This window comes from Phodopus roborovskii, unplaced genomic scaffold (assembly GCF_943737965.1).
Source record: "Phodopus roborovskii unplaced genomic scaffold, PHOROB, whole genome shotgun sequence".
NCBI lineage: Eukaryota > Metazoa > Chordata > Mammalia > Rodentia > Cricetidae > Phodopus > Phodopus roborovskii.
Genome location: NW_026126525.1, coordinates 21,555,166 through 21,573,000, shown reverse-complemented (window position 1 = coordinate 21,573,000; position 17,835 = coordinate 21,555,166). Strand labels below are relative to the sequence as shown.

General features: G+C 38.9%; 1 protein-coding gene across 28 annotated transcripts in view; it reads left to right on the top strand.

The window, feature by feature from the left end:
- The first annotated feature begins 288 nt into the window (after positions 1–288).
- Adgrl3 (adhesion G protein-coupled receptor L3) overlaps positions 289–17,835 on the top strand; it is a 734,924-nt gene continuing 717,377 nt past the window's right edge. For 15 of the 28 annotated variants that reach the window (XM_051198490.1, XM_051198495.1, XM_051198493.1 and 12 more), the window contains exon 1: positions 290–402. The gene's annotated coding sequence lies outside the window, so the exon portion shown is untranslated. Of the gene's footprint in view, positions 403–17,835 lie in introns of all 28 variants that reach the window. The other 13 variants (XM_051198505.1, XM_051198478.1, XM_051198481.1 and 10 more) reach the window with 2 other exon arrangements.

Sequence of the window (17,835 nt, the reverse complement as noted above, 5' to 3'; positions counted from 1 at the left end):
CCCTGGGAGAGACATTTGAACCCTCCTTCTCTTTGCTTGGCTTTTGCCCCCCTGGGGCGTGTGAAGCGAGGAAACGTAAAGGAAGACTAGCATTTGGCTTTCCTGGCTTCCCCTTTCTCCATGGCTGTGTAGAAGAAAGGGAAGAGACACTTTTTGTTGTTTCTTTGAGTGAGGTCCCCACCTTCCTGCCGTCTCTGCGTTTTGATTATCATTCTTTGCTTGGTGTGGCTGGGGTGTCTAAACTGGGGCCGGTCCAGATTCTTTTTTTTTTTTTTTTTTTTTTTTCTTCTTCTTTTTCTTTTTTTGCCCCGGGGCTCAATGGATGGATTGTGGAGAGCTGCACCGGGTTGCAGGTTGTTGAGCAACTGATGGGACCATCTCAGGGACCGGTGATTACGAAAGGTAATTTATTCTTTGCACTCTTCATAACAGTGGTCGCCTTTCTCGGGCGCAGGCGGCAGCATCCGCTGGGCGGGCAAGAGAGGGGGTGCAGGGTTCACGTACATTCACCCTTGCACTCACACATTCGCCTTCGCACACTCGCCTTCACGCGCACACTCATCTGATCGTGATGTGGGGCGGGAAGGGAGCCTCCTGGCTGGTGGGCGCTGGGGTTTGGCACGGGTTCGAGGTTCTACCTGCTACACGGCGATGTGGTGACAGAGGGAGATATAGGGAAGAGGAAAACCCGCGCACAGGCAGTCGCATACGCCGGGTGACAAGAACGAATCCCACCCCGAACATTTTCCCTCCCTAGTCACCCAAATGTTGTCCTTTGGTAGGAGCAAAAATCAGCCAAGGGGGCGCCTTTTCTCCACTAAGGCTGGAGCAACACTGGAGGTGGGAACCGGTTGGAGGACAAACAGGGACCCGGTGAGGAAGGAACTCGGACTGGGGGTGATGGCGAATGCAGGGTGTTGAGCCTCCCTGGACGTCTGTCTGCCTTGGAGCATCCAAGGTGGCCCAGCTTGCCCAGGTCGCGCCCCCGAGAAGTGGAATCGCCTTGCCTCCTCTTGTGTGTCCCCTTCATGGCAGTTTGGTTTGGATCTCAGTGCCTAGGCTTTGTTGGGCGACTGGTTGGAGAAAGCTGCCACTTTCTTGGCTGCCACTGCCTTAAGCTGTGCTGGGAGTAAGCACCCGACGCAGAGAGGGTGTTCAATGGTTGGGGCGTCCACGACGCTAAGGTGCAGTGGGCAGAGCCCTGGTGGCTCTGGTGGCAGGGTACAGGTAGAGGAGTGGGCTTCGCTTGGCAGATGAACAGTCTCTGGGCTGAAGCAGAATGCGGGACCAGCACTATCAAGCCTCTGGTTCTACTGGAGAGGTGGCTGCTGAGCATACCGGATGTCCAGCAGTTCAGCCCTGTGTAGGGGTAGTGGTCTGGGGTCGCGTGCGTGTTATCTGTGTGTACAGGATCCTGAGCGCCTAGGGTGGCGGGGATGAGAGACCTGAAGCTACTTGAGTGGAGCTTGTTCATAGAGATCTCTTGGGATCAGCTTAGCTGGAAAATCTGGTTTGAGGAGGCCCAGGGGGGCCCCTGGTAAGGTTGCAAGGAAGCCTGGCGGCAGGTTCCCTCTGCCCTGGAGATGTGTGATATGCTTGGAGTCGCTGGCGCAGCGCTCCTTGTACTCCAGATTGGCCTTGATGAGGACCTGCTAGAGTAGTCACCTCTCGCAGATTTGCGGTGATCAAGTATAGCCTGCAGAATCGCTGGTCTTTGGAATTATCTGACCACTTTCCTTGCTCGGATAGAAACGTGTGTTGCTTTTATTGATGACCAGTGATAGAGCAGTTGGGAGAACTGGAGGCTTGGGAGCCACCTCCCCAGTGTCTCCTCCCTGAGGCTCCCGTGGTCCCTGACTGCAGTAGTTAGAGAACATTGTAAACAACAGTGTAAGCATCTTTGCCACCGTCTCCCTCAGAGGCTAACCTGCTGGTGTCTGTTGTGTTTACTTTCCTGGGCGAATTATTCATTAGGAAGTAGAAGGCTGCTTGCCTCTCTCATTCTACATCTTTACAGGCAGCTGCGGGGGGTGGGGGGGTGGGAATGAGGAGACACATAGACTCTGACAGGAAGGAAAACTGCCTTCTGTGTTTTGCTCTGAAGTAAATCGGAGATCTGCTAATTTTGGTGTCATATGTGCTGTCATCTCTAGTGAAAGAATGACATCGGAAAATCTGCAAGGAAACACATTAGTAGTTTTGCATTTGGAAAGTCAGCTGCATTTGCCTGTGAGATAACAGAGGTTAGCCAGCTTCCTAATTCATTTTTCAATCTGGAATGTTACTAAGTGATCAGCAATTCTGGCGCCCAATTTATCTGTATTCGGATTACAAGTGGGACTGCCAGTTGTTTTCCAGTGTCACCAACAGAGGATAGCAGATAATTCGTGTAGGAATCAGGAGGATGTTAGGCTGAAATCCCTCTTAGCTTTGTTGTTTTCTGGTTATTTTTTTCTTCTCCCTTTAAGTAGCAGGAGAATGGGCAACATATGGACATATATAAACACATTTTAATAAACTTGTGCTTGCAAAGATAACTACTTTTTAAATGTAATATTTAGAATACATTACTTACCTAGTTGTATATTACTTCTGATTACTTTGATGTTTGTTGAAAATGGTTATGGACTAGTTTATTTTAAAGGATATGTCTTTGTAAATGTGCATTTCATTTATAAGTACATTTTTACTAAGGTTTTCATAGGTTTCAAAGGACAAGTACTGATTCATTCACTGATGCCTAATTTTGATAAAGTTATATTTTATAAGATATTTATGAAAAATATTATAAGTGACCCTGTTCATAATTAAAAAGAAAACTTTCAGGGTTATGGCTTAACCCCATAGAAACTTTCTTTCTTTCTTTTTTTCTTTTCTTTTCTTATTTTTTTCTGGAGGGTTTGTGTGAATGTCTCTGGACTTAAAAACATTTTTGCGGATTGAAGAATACTTTCCCTCCCCTTACAGCAGCTCTTACCACAGTGATTTGCAGTCTTTGTCTTGGAAGAGCCCATCAGATCTGTTCTCTGTTTCTTAGCAGCATGTGTTTCCTAGCAGTCATACATTCCACAGGTTCTGATGTCATTAGGACTGAGTCTGTCAATGTAGTGTGCTGTCTAAAGGTGAATATGTCAAGAGTGTTTGGATGCCATTCCCTAGCACTTGTTTATCACTAAACATTTCAATAATCTGCTTCTCTGGGGTATATGGTTGAGTGGACTGTTTCTACAAACCTGGAGGAGGATGGATGATGAGTACAAAGGTTTTTGTGAACTATTTGTTTCCTTCAGGTAGAGCTGTTAGCCTGTCCAGAAGAGTGATAAACCAGCCTGTGATTTGTCAGCTGAGGAAAGGCTTTTGATGTCTCAGTTTAGGTTGCTTCTGAATAAGAACCTCTCTCAAAAAATATGAATGGGAAGTCTTTCTGAAATAATTTTCTTAAAAACATTTGCCTTGCAGTTTGCACATTTGTTAGCCAGTCAGAATAATGGGACCTACAGGCTATAGCTGCTGCACGGGGCATTGTTTCTAGGGTTCAGCAACAGGCAACCTTATTGTGGACTTGATTTACCTCTGATTCACAAAAAACCCTAAGTAGTCAATGTAAAAAAGATTATAAGGTCACAAAGACTGAGGTTAGCCAAATCATAACGCAAAACTGAATTGTTTTTCAGATTTGATATGGGCCACTTTACAGTTGATTGAAACTCTTGGACAAGGACTGCCAGATGGAAAGGGCAGTTACTGCTAGCCGTTTGCTTCAGAAAACAGAAAGGAAACTGTAATTTTTGTATTTGTGATCATGAGCTGACTTTGAGATATACTGAGATGCTTTCATTTAGCCTGGTGTGAGTGGTGCTGAGATTGGTTGGAAGGAAAGGCAGTTAAGCTTCACCTAGGTTTCACAAATGGCTCTTTTGCCTTTGAGTCCTTAGATTTGCATTACATTCAAAACATGCAATTGCTCACTTAGGGTAGAATGAAATTGCATTGTAACTTATCCTTGTTTGCCCTTTAGGGTATGTGTGTCTTGAGATTATTGTCGCATTGTGTCCTTTTATTTTATACAAATGTATTTGCTCAATGAATGCCTTAGTTTATAATAAAAACAAAAGCAATCAAATATAAAGGCATTCAAATATTTGTTCATTGTTATCTTTCTCATCTACATATGTACAATCATTGTGTGTACATGCATATGGTTATGGACTTTTTAATTCTTGCAGAGAAAACTCCAGTATTCTATTCATTTTGAACTTGATACTGAACTGATGTACATTTGAAAAACTAGTCTTAACTTGTCTCTAGATACCATTAATTGTATAATGTGCAGTTCCTCTCCTAGCTCAAACTGTGTGGAATAATTTTCCTGATGTGGACATTAATAAAATTAATTCTACTTTGTAAGTTACCAAATATAATGTTTTTCTTAGAATTGAGAAATGTACTCGATCATTGCCATCACCTCCCCCAAAATGTAAAAACAGACAGTTAGTTGTTTTACTCTGAAACAACTGAACTCCATTTATTTTGGGAGTAGGTATAGTTCTGTCTATATTTCATTGTGGTAGATTACTACTTTTTCTTTTTTCTCCCAACTGTGGTAGAGCTTGAACCTATTGTTTTGAATGTACGTACCATCTAGGCAAGTGCTCTATCACTGGGCTACATTCCTAATTTCATAGTCTATAAATATAACAGGCAATGAAATTGATCACATCTTGGTATGTCTTATTGACATTATGAAAACAAACTTAACTTTAATGTTAATGATTGTCTTCATAAGAGTCAGTACAAACCAAGTGAAGTTAAAATTTTGGACTATCGTGTTCAAGCCTTTAAAAGGAATATTGTTAATGGCAATCCACATTTTATTGAAAGTTGTCTCTAGGATGGAGAAATACATCTGTCTTGTGAAACTTGCAATGCAGTTGTTTCATAGAGCTCAGAATGTTCTTAGACCAGTACTCTCTAAGTGTGTTTCTAGGAATTTGGGGGCTGTGAGACCCCTTCAAATATCTGCAAAGAGGAAAAAAAAGAAACATTTCACTGTAGTACTTTAACATTATTTCACCTTTGTCCCTTTTGTTCTCATTTTAAAAAACATGTATGTTTGAGATTTCCAGAGGGTAACTCGATCATGATGGTGTCATTTTTCTCATGGTATATGACACGTGCACTTGTGTACTCCTGCGTTCTATGAAATGTCTGGTTATTAAGACATAAACAGTGATAATTTCAGATTGCATACTCATAAAACACTTTGCATCATTTGTTTTAAAGTCCATTGTGACCAAGAGGACTGAGACCCTCTTAAATTTTTCCTGATATCTGACTCCTTTATACATAAATGGCACCCACATGACCATAAAAGGGAACATCTAGAATGACTAATCAAGTACAGTTCAAGCTTCAAATACACAAGCAGGTTAGAGGTACTGCATGTACTGTATTTACCAGTTACATAGCATTACCATTATTCTGTTCCTCAACATTCTGTGAAAAACTTGATATTTATTGTTTTGGTCATTATATAGATCTCCAGTAAGATCTGCTGACTGGCACTAGGATGGTTGCAGAGAAGACAAGAGAAAAATTTAAAATCTATCCATGAGGTGTTAATCTTTTGAGAAGCTGTTTGATTTGTGGCAAGACATTTGATTTTACCGTACCTCAGTTTCCTACTTTATTCTAATGTTGTTGATAGTTGTACCATATGCACAAACTATTGTGAAATTTAATAGGGTAATATTAAAGATTTGAAAACAGGTTCTGGAACACATAATAATAAATAGTAATGACTGCTGTCTTTATTGCTGCCATTATTTTTATCATTGTCATTAATACCAGATATCCCAGAGTCCTAGGTAATGTCAATCAATTCCTTATGTGGTTCAGATATGCAGTTATGTTTCACATCAGTGTGCATTAAAATCTTACTAAATTAAAACTTTCATACAAAATATAATCCTTATTTTATTCTTATACATTACAACTCACAGAGAGTGTTGGCATTTTTTTCCATAGGAGAAGTTAATAGAACACCTTTGTCAATTTGAGCTAAGGCTGAATCTGGGTAGTGTGAATGCTCAATTAAAACTAGTTTCAAAGACCCTAATTGAATATTTATGCATCTTGGGAATTATTAGGGAGGAAATCACTTTTCTGAAGTGATATCAAGACAACTCACTACACACTTAATCTGTTAATCACTACCTAAGCACCACAACAGGCCATTTCAGTGAATAGGATCCTTGGGGTAATTATATCCTATAGTTCAGTCTGTATGTGAGTGGTTGTAATTCCTAACTACTGTTGAGAGAAGCTTTGCATACAGAATTAACTTGACGGGGTGCTAAAGTTTAGCTGGAGAACTCTAGGTCTTGTGAATCTACTTTTCAGACAACTACTGAGAAGTTTACACATATAAGTACAAACTATATACACTTTTGCTGCTTTCCATAAGGCCTATCACTGAATTCACTACTATAATACTCATTAACCTCAGCACTTGGATTGATGCTTTCACAGTTTTACAGGAACAAAATCTTACTGCACATTTAAGCAGAGCCAAAAACTGATTTTAACTATGAGATTTCCAGAAATGGCCTTTGCAATGGACAGACTTGATTATACTCTTCAGCATCCTGGGAAACAAAGATAGTAAATCCACGTTGCTGGTTTAGGAAGAAGAAACAAATATCACTGTGTCTGCTCTCTGTTCCAGGGAGCATCTGACTCCTGGTATCTGATATTATCTGTCATGGTGTTATTAGAAATATCCTTGAGTCATTAAGAAAACATAGCTAAACCAAATATCATTTCCTTAATTTAAGAGATCTTGATGAGCTATGAAAATCAATAGCACTTTAGTAAGCAGTAAGTGTTTGGGGTCTAGTATGTGTCTTCTTTACTGCTCTTTCTTCCATCTCCCCTTTGTTAAAAATTTAAATATCCTTTTCTGAGTGTTTCCTCCTCAACTGAAAATGTTAAGTTCTGCTACTAATTGCTCTCCCCAAATAATCCAGACAGAAAAAATAAAGTATTGACATTGACCTAGCAGTAGCACCAGGCCTGAAGATTGACTTTAAATCATGAAAATCATCATTTAACTTAAGACATTTCAAGTTAAACAGCAGAACTTCTTTTCACAGGGTGTTAACAGCTCTTTAAGCATTAACTACCTCAGTGTTGTAACGAAATCAAGTCATCATCCACTTCCAAGATTTACAGATTTCCATGATTTTGAAAGATTTATAACCCCAAAGTACAAGTACACATAAGATTGCTATACATGAATTATGCAAAGGAGACCTTGCAATTCAGAACCCAAAAATTGCCTTAAAGTATTGAAAGACTCATAAATAAGTCCAGAGTTGAGAATGAACATCTGTATTTCAGTGACAGTTACCAATACTTTATTTTTCCTTTTCTTCTTCTTCTCCTCCTCCTTCTCTTCTTCCTCTTCTTCTGCCCCCCCCCCACCTTCTTCTTCCTCAACCTCTTATTCTCTTAATGTGTGGCTCTTCTAATTATCTAGCTTTTATGGGGAGAGGGAAAATATTCAACATGGCAGTTTAAGGAAATGTGATGGTGGGGTACCACACAGAACAAAACAAAATAAAAAGCCTGCATATTGAACAACTGACTCACTAAGATGCAGCACACTTAAGTGTTTGAAAGTATGACTCAAGAAAATGAAAGCCAAGTTAAAAAGAAAACAAAAACCCTGACAGCCCCTTCTGTTTGATCAGCCTGTGTTAGTGTTTATGCATCCCGCTGTGGCAGAGTGTGTTACTATTCAGGACAGCCCCCAGTGGCCCACAGTAGCCTGAGACTGTGAGAATAGGGGTGAGACTCAGCCCAGTTTTGATGTTCTGCTCCGGTGGGTAACTTGAATACTAAAATGCATTCCATTGACAGCTGACCCTGTGAGAGGGTTTTCAACATTTTCCTGTTTTGTTTCGGTTTGGTTTCATTCCCCCCGCCCCTTTCCTCAGAGCTCTCCAAATAAAGACTTTCAGTTGAGAGGAAATGGGCCTGAGTGATGGTCATCTTCCCACATGAGATTTGATTTCTGGCAGGCAAGGGAGGCCTCAGTTGATTTCCATGATCATTTTCTTTCCTTCAAATTTTCAGTATTCTTGATTTGTCAAAGGCTAGTGGTTGTTGTTTGAACCTTGACTCAGAATACTGATCACAACTTCAAGGAATGGACAAAGAACCTATTGAGGAACAGTTTTGGTTAACACAAGACATGTATGTCTATTGCTTTTCTTCTTTAGAGTGACTGTAAATGTCCCATAGAAGTTTTCTGTGGAGTTTGAATTCTATTGGGAACAGTTGACTGTGGAGGAAGAACTGAGACAAACTATTTCCTTTAACAATGACACAGTCTTTACAGTTTAGGAAAAGTTCCCTTAAATGTCTCTTTCCCTTTCACCACCTTTCCGTCTGACAGTCATGTGTTTAGAGTCACTCTGAAGTGATGAACTTTGTATGATATGTTCACTTCCATTCCACATAAAAAGCTTAGGTGAGTTGTTATATTTACTGTTTTGTCATTTAATTGAGAAGACACTTCAAGTTATTTTCGGTTGAAATGATTGATTTACTTGGTGGATTTACTTGGGCTTTTTTATTTTAGATAAAACTTTTTCTGGGGAAGGACAGAGGTTTGCCTATAGCAGTGCTATTTAGCATCTCTACCAGTTTCTCTTTACTTGTGATGTTTAGAAGTTTTGGTTTTAGCCAAAGTTAGAGATAGTTTTTACAGCTGTCTACTATAGCTTGAGTAGTCCCAAGCAGAAATCCTTCTGTCTGAACCACCCTGTATCCTCAACTACCAATATGAAGCCATGGGAAAAAGTTGTTTTTTTTTTTTGTTTGTTTGTTTGTTTTGTTTTGTTTTGTTTTTGTATTTTTTTTACCTGACTGTAAATGCAAAGACATGTATTTAAAAATGTACATTCAGACAGTACAGAGGAAGCATGGAGGAATTTGTTTGTGCTTGGGTATCATTTCAGAATGCCTCACTTTATACGTTCAGATGATAAGCAACAAGCAAATATTCAAACCTCTAAGCAGTTCTGTCTGATAAGTTTAGGTTAGGAATACCACACCTGTACTACCAGCAAAGCAAAGATGGTAAAGCTATCCCATTTCTTCTGTGGATGGGAAGATAATTAACTCAGATGGAAGGCCCATTTGAGACCAGATGATTTCCCACAGAATTAAAAGTGCAGTTTATATTGTTCACTATAGTGACCCTTTATTAAGTGATAACAAACAGTCATTGGAAATCCATTAATTGTCTGTAAGTAGTTAGAGTGATCTTGAACAATGGTTTCATACATCCCATACCTGGAAATCCCAATAAGATCATGCAAATCATGGGTTAGGAATTTCCAACTTTTGTTCAGAAACACCTGCTACTGCTGAAACTGTCACAGGTAATCAAGGCTCTGCAGATGTGAAAACCCACTGAACACTGAAAGATGTCACTTACAGAAGAATGTGCATTTTTTTTTTCATTCAATGGTGGAGTTGCTATGGAGTCCCAAGGGCAAACTGAACTCAGTTTTAATGATAATGCTTGCTTCCTCTTGTATATCATTGGCGTTGCAGAGAACAGTGCTGTTCTTACAGGTTTTCAGTTGATTCTACAGGCACCAGACACACCCATGTGAACAGAGTTTCCCAGATGCCTGATCAGATAGTACTTAGGGTGGAATTAACTCATGTTTGAGTTCCTCAAAGTCAGAATTTTTACAGAAAGGTACACATAGTATACCCTTAGTGAAACTGGAGTAGAAGAAAAGTTATCCTAACAGAAACTAGAGAAACAAAATTATGGTATGGGAACAAACACAGCGTAAAATAAATGCAAACAGAAGTAGAAGGACTAGTATGCATTTATGAATATGAATCCATCCATCTGTTTGCCCATTTATACTGGCTAGTGTACTTATTATGTCACACTTCAGATGGAAATGCATGTTTATTCAAGTAAACCTTCTGTTTAGAGGCAGACTCCTCAAATATATAGCAAATGGGATGTTTCAAATAATTGAGGCTAAGTAACTTCAACTTTATGCAATGACTCTAAGGGAATTTCATCTTAGTATATCTAATACTAATATTTTCCAATGACAGACATCGAATCTGTTTCTATTATGTCAACATCAGAGCCTGAATGACAAACCTAGGTAAAGTGGCACTCTAAAGTATTTTTATGAGTGTAGGGTAGAAAATTTATTGTTTTTTTTTTGTTGTTGTTGTATACGGGCATGAATAGTTGTGGTTGGGCATACCTATGTGTGTGTGAATGTAATGTTTGATATAGGTTAATGTACATGCAGTACATGTGTATAGGAGCCCACAAAGGACATAAGAGAACATCAAATACCTTGGCACTGAAGTTAAAGGTGGTTGTGAATCACCACATGGGTTCTCAGAATCAAATCCAAATCTGAGGAGAGCATTAAACTCTCTTAACTACTGAATCCTCTCTCTAGCCTGCAACTTAATGTGTTTGTTTGTTTGTTTGTTTGTTTTGAGAAACTGTCTCATTGTGAACCTGTAGCTTGTGAATTTGGCTAAACTAGCTGGCCAGTGAGCCTTCAATGTTCCCATCTGTGTCTCCCCAGTGGTGGCTTTACAAGCTCACAGCCACCTTTTCATAAGCACTTTAATGACTAAGCCATCTTCCCAGATCTAATTGCTTTAAAAAAACAAAAACAAACTTTCTAGTTCAGCTGGCCTTGAATTCTTCATTCTCCTGCCTTGACATCCTTACTCTAGACATATGCAATCATGCATATCTTGTATTTTATTTTGCTTTTTCTTAATTTAAATTTGAAATGTATCTTATTTTCAACTTTTTTTTGTACTAACTTGGTGTAAGTAGTAACACCTGAAGACAATTTAGGAAAAATATTAAAGGTTAATAGAAGTTTAATTGGAAGAACTCCCTTGAATAGCAACCTTCGTTATTGCTGCAGGTCCCTAAAGAAGAAAGAGCATTAGAAATCATTATGCTATCAACATTGTGTTTTGGTGATTTGATGGTATTAAGCAAACTTTAAAAGCATTTCCTTTTTTGGTACATTTGATTAAATGTGTGATTTTATCTTGGTGAAACAGCCTGCTGGGCTGCAGACCGTAGTGTTCAGAAATGAAATTTGCTCAGAGCCTCTGAGCAGACATTTATTCAATGAAACCTTTCTTCAATAATAGATGACAGTGAGATAGCAGTAGTATGACTGTGTGTGTTTTCTCCCTAGAAATTATGGAAGGGTGGAGACAGAGAAATAGCAACACAAAAGGTAATGGGATACGAAGGGAAGCATCAACTTTATGAATGAGATATTAGCCTGCTATATTAGAAAAGGACAGCATTATATATGAGAAGTCACAGTACTAGTATCAGAGGCCACTGCTTGCCATTCTTAATGGATGTAAGTGCTGAATTAATTTTCACTATTGTTTTAGTGAGTTTCATTCACGCTTTTTTGGAGGGATCTCATTGAGTTCCAATAATGGCTAAATTTTGACTCTCATTCATTTTTCCTGTGGTAGCATGGTGAATATTTTGAGGATCATATTTAAACTTTGTTTTATTATTACATAACATACTCTGAACAAAGTTAAGACAGAACTTTTAATATGTTAATATTCCTTATCTTAGTTAGGGTTATTATTGATGTGACAAAACAGCATGACAAAAATAAATTTGGGAGGAAAGGGATTATTTTACTTACATTTTCATATCACTGTTCATCATTAGATGAAGTCATGGCAATAATGCAATAACTCACAGAGAACAGGAACCTGAAGACAGGAGTGGTGCAGAATCCATGGGGGAATGGTGTTTACTGGCTTGCTCAGGCATCTTTCATGTAGAATCCTGGATAGCCAGTCGGGGGTTGACCCCATCCTCAGTGGACTGGAGTCTCCCACATCAATCACTAAGAAAATGACCTACAAGTTTACCTGCAGGCAACTTTTTATGATTATTATTAAATATTTGTTTCTTATTTTACGTATCGATCCCAATTCACTCTCCCTCCCATCCTCCCATGCCCCCCACCACCGCCCTATTCCATCCCCCATCCATTCCCCAGGAAGGGTGAGGCCATCCATGAGGGAACATCAAAATCTGTCAAGTCATTTGGGGTAGGACTCTAGTGTCTCTAGGCTAAAGGAGTATCCTTCCATGGGGAATGGGCTCCTGAAGTTCATTCGTGCACTAGAGATACATCCTGGTTCCACAGTCAGAGGCCTCATAGACTTCCCAGGTCTTCTAACTGAGACCCACATTCGGGGGGACTGGGTTGGTCCTATGCTGGTTTCCCAGCTATCAATCTGGGGGTCCATTAGCTCCCCCTTGTTCAGGTCTGCTGTCTCTGTGGGTTTCTGTAGCCTGATCTTGACACCTTTGCTCGTCACTCCTCCCTCTCTGCAACTGGATTCCAGGTGTTCAGCTGTTGGTGTCTGCTTCTGTTTCCATCAGCTACTAGATGAGGGCTCTATGACAGCATATAAGGTAGTCATCAATCTCATTATAGGGGAAGAGCACTTAAGGTAGCCTCTCCACTATTGCTGAGATTGTTAGTTGGGGTCATTCTTGTAGATCTTGTAGGTCTCTGGACATTCCCCTAGTGCCAGATTTCTTTTTAAACCTATAATGGTTCCTTATGGTATATATCTCTTTTCTTGCTTTTGTCTATTCTTCCCTTCAGTCCTCCTGCTCCCCATGTTCTCCTCTCCCCTTATCTTTCCCCAACTCCCTCTCCTCAACCCCTACACCCACATTTGTTCAGGAGATCTTGTTCCTTTCTCCTTCTGTGGGGGGCCATGTATGTCTCTATTAGGGTCCTCCTTGTTTCCTAGATTCTCTGGCAGTGTGGATTGTAGGCTGGTGATCCTTTGCTTTATGTCTAAAATCCATATAAGTGAGTACCATGTTTGTCTTTTTGTGACCTCACTCAGGATAGTCTCTTCCAGTTCCACCCATTTGCCTGAGAATTTCAAGATTCCATTGGTGTCTCGAAAAACCAAAAACCAAAAAAAAAAAAAAAATGGGTAATACTCCATTATGTAAATGTACCAGGTTGCTTCCAGGTTCTGGCTATTACAAATTATGCTGCTATGAACATAGTTGATCAGATATCTTTATTACATGTATGTGCATCTTTTGGGTATATGCCTAAGAGTGGGATTGTCGGGTCCTGTGGTAGATTGATTCCCATTTTCCTGAGGAACCACCATACTGATTTCCAAAGTTTGCACTCCCACCAGTAGTGGCGGAGTGTTCCCCTTTCTCCACATCCTCTCCAACATAAACTGTCATTGGTGTTTTTGATTTTAGGCATTCTGACAGGAGTAAGATGGTATCTCAGAGTTGTTTTGATTTGCAGTTCCCTGATGACTAAGGATGCTGAACATTTTCTTAAGTGTCTTTCAGCCATTTTAGATTCCTCTATTGTGAATTCTCCATTTAGTTCTGTACCCTACTATTTAATTGGATTATTTGGTGTTTTGGTGACTAGCTCCTTGAGTTTTTTGTATATCTTGGAGATCAGCCCTCTGTCAGATGTGGGGTTGGTGAATATCTTTTCCCTTTCTGTTGGCTGCCGTTTTGTTTTGTTGACTGTGTCCTTTGCCTTACGGAAGCTTCTCAGTTTCAGGTGGTCCTATTTATTAATTTTCAATCTCGGTGTCTGTGCTACTGGTGTTATGTTCAGAAAATAGACTCCTGTACCAATTTGTTCAAGGGTACCTCCCCTATCTCTTCCAAATGATTCAGTGTGGCTGGATTTATGTTGAGGTCTTTTATTGATTTGAACTTAAGTTTGTGCATAGTGATAGATACGGATCTATCTGCAGTCTTCTACACACAATCTTTTATTGTACAGAGTTGTGTTGGCTATCCTGGGTCTTTTGTTTTTCTATATAAAGTTGAGGATTGTTTTTTCAAGGTCTGTGAAGAATTGTGCCGGGATTTTAATGCAGATTGCATTGAATCTGTAGATTGCTTTTGGCAAGATTGTCATTTTCCTGTGTTGATCCTACTTATCCAAGGGCATGGGAGATCTTTTTATTTTCTCATGTCTTTAATTTCTTTCTTGAAATACTCAAAGTTCTAGCCTGCAGGCAATCTTTAGAGACCTTTTCTCAATTGGGGCTCCCTCTTCTCAAATGAGTTTAGCTTGTGTCAAGTCTACATAAAACTAGTGAGCACACTCTTTAGTTCTCAACACTTGAGGAGTTACTTTGAACTTGCATTTTTCCATCAGCTGCCCACACTGGTATTCTATGTGAGTTTCAATGGAACTGAGATTAAAGTATATATGCAGTTATAACATTTTCTCCAACTCATAACTGCATTTAATAGCTTTTTTTATTATTATTTTATTTAATTTTATATAACAAAGTCCAATTAAATGAAAACAAACACATTTAATAGTTTTGAAAGTTTCATTTTCAATACTTTAAAATATTCCTTAGTGCATATAGATTTATTTATATACTAACTTATTCATATTGGTTATCATTTCATTTGTTGTTAGAATAAATGATGTCACAATGAATATGTTAATGTTGAAACCTTGTTCAGTTTGCTTTCATTAGAGAATGAGCACATCATAGTTCATGACTTCATATTGTATGTGAGAGTGTGCCTTCTAGAACAGTTTGTCTCTGCAAGTTCTTTCCTTAGAATGTCTTTCTCTTACTTTGCTTACCAATTATTAATCTCTTGTTCTGTAACATAGTAACTTTTACCTCTTCTACCCCCCTCTTTTTTTGGTAATGTTTAGCAGTTACTGAGTTACCTATTTACCAGGATATAAAAGCCTGGGTCAGGGCCTCTATAACAAAGAAGGGATTTTTTGGATATTTTAGTACTTGAGTAGGACTGTGTATCATAACTTTAATCACTGGGGATTTCCTGAATAGGCCCCTTATCGCCCTCAATTCTTTGAAGCTGTCATTTTACAAAACTTAAGTTTTTTATCTTGCTCTTAACTTTTAGTTAGTAAATGTGAATGTAACTCTTGTTAGACATACCTGTGGTTAGACAGCTGTTCCTAGAAATGTATTAGGGTCAAAGGTTAAGTTGTTCCATGTGCTTATGATGCACATTTTTGTAACTTGTACACTGGTACTAGAACCTAAATTTGATTTTGCTAATTCTATTTAGAAATGTGTGTATGAGTATGCGTGAATGTGTGTGTGAGTGTGCCTGTGATAGTAACTAACAATTAAATAACACTGCTGGGAATTCTGTTTCGTTCCATGAGCATGTACATTTCAGGTAGAGTTCTGGGAGACAGAGCAGAATTTGGTTGACTTTTCCTCTCTGTGTTTTGTGTAACTCTGCACCAGAACATATTTATGAGACAGATTACAATGCTTGATAATAAAAATAAGTGTGTAACTGCATGACTGTGCTCTGTGAACCTACATGAACCAAATGAATATGGAAGTACATATCAAAGTTTTTGTGGCAAGATAAATTTACTTGATGTTGAAAATGGCTGTTTTCTGCACTTTAGTTTCCTTAAACACTAAGCTGTTAAGAGTTGAAGAGACTTCTCCAAAGTGTGGCAAAGTGTGTGCAGCTTGCCTGCACTGAGGCAGTCTTCCTTCTTTGGCTTCCTCTGGGTTCAGACACAGTATTGGCACCATGGAGTTGTGTTCTAGTGGTCACAAAATCTTCTGTTCATCCCTTCTTCAAACAGTGGATGGGATAGTGATGACATCCTTTAAAGTGTCTAGAATATAAAGGAAAATGCTGGTGTTCATTCAAATAGAATTCCATTGGGGGGTTGGTTTGGGATGTTTCTTGCGGGTTAGAGAGCTGCTCACACAAGTGCAAGGACTTAGGTTCTATTCTTACCATACAGGCACACACACACACACACACACACACACACACACACACACACACACACAAACTAATTAACTAACTAACTAAATAAATCTTAAAAGATTAGACTATCCTTGCTGGCAAGGTACATTTTCAAAAAATAAACAAGCACCCCTCCTTTTACTCAACAGTATTCTTAACATAGTTGATTTTATAACAATTTTTCACTATATCCTCCTTGAAGAGCCAATGCATAGCATTGCATATGTTGACTGGATATTTTAAAAAGATAAAGTAGATTATATATTTTTGTAGTAGTTTATGTTAAATGTGATATAATGAAAGTATTACATTCACATATTAGGGATTATAATACACTCTCTCACAGGCTTCAGATTATCTTGTTGTGCTAGTAACTGAATGTTGGAGTCACACCTTTAATTCCAGAATTCATAAGGCTGAGGAAACAGAACTGGGAGTTCAAGGCCAGCCCTAGCTATTAGAGAATATGTTATCTCAATGTTTCCCTTGCCATATATATATATATATATGTATATATATATATATATATATATATATATAATCTTTTCAGCATTTGGTATTGCTTCTTATACACCATTTTTCTTTCCCTCATGTTTAAATATCAGATATATTTGATATCCAGTGTTTGGGTCCATGGGCTATTCTTTCAACTTTAACATTTCTTCTCTTAAAAAACAGGAGTGTGAACACTGAATACTGAATACTTAGTGTTATTCCATTTTTCACGTGCCTGAATGTATTAATATAAAATTTTGTTATTATAAATTTTCAGTATTAAATTGTATTTAAGCTCTAGAGAAGTCAAATATTTTTTGGAGGTGAGAATATATGCATCTAGGAAGATGTAAAACACAGTGATTAAAATGTGTTTCTGAGTTCATATCGGAGAGAAGTATAGAGTAGAGTTTTACAAACTGGAAAAACACAGTTTAAAACTTTATACTGTGAAAAATTATGTTCAATGGCCTAGTTGCCTCATCTGTTAAAATAGGGATAAAATATGCTTATTTTCATAGGTCTAACAAGTGAGTATAACAAATGAACAAAACAAACTAATTTTTGTTTGAATTTTTAAATTGTCATGTTTTGCTAAAGTTGATCTCTTCGCCTAAGTATACTTCTGCATTTTCTGCTAGTCCCTAAAGAGTGTCTTCACTTAAGTTACCTTTATCATTTACTTCTGTCAGTTTATTACAGATGTGTTGCAGGATGCTGGGGGTGTGGAGCATAACACAACAAAAAGATCTTCTGGCTTTATAAGACTTGCAAAATGGTGGAAATTAGATAAGAAACAGTGTAATCGATTTTTTCTAATTTAGTTGATGTTGTTGGGCACTGGAAGTCCAGAGTGCAGTGTGGATTTAGCTGCAGTGTTAGATAATATAGAAGGTGGGAGGTGGATGAATTTCTCAAGGCAAGGAAAAAGTCTGGGTATCAGCCCAGGGAATGCTTCAGACACTCTTATCAGAAGGGCACACACCACGAGGACAGAGTGTACCCGTGGAGGAGTGATGGAGCAGCAGGAAGGGAGGAGACAAGCGTTGTTTTGAATTGGCTGTATGGACATCACATCTGAAATTGTCATCTTCCAGAGTATGCTGGTTAGTTTTTGTTACCCAGGAAGAGGCAACCTCAATAGAGGAATTGTCTTGATCACATGGTGAGTATGTCTGTGGTGGCATTTCCTTGATTGCTGATTGATGTGGGAGGGCTCATCCTACTGAGAGGGTTGCTACCTCTGGGCACATGGACCTATAGGTTTTTATGAGGAGCCAGTAAGTAGCAGCATTCACTCCTGGTTCTTCCCTGGAATGTTGCTTGAATTCCCATCCAGACTTTCTTCAACGATGCCCTGTTACATGGAAATCTAAGATGATACCGACCCTTTTCCTCCTCAAGTTGATCAATGTTTCATCACA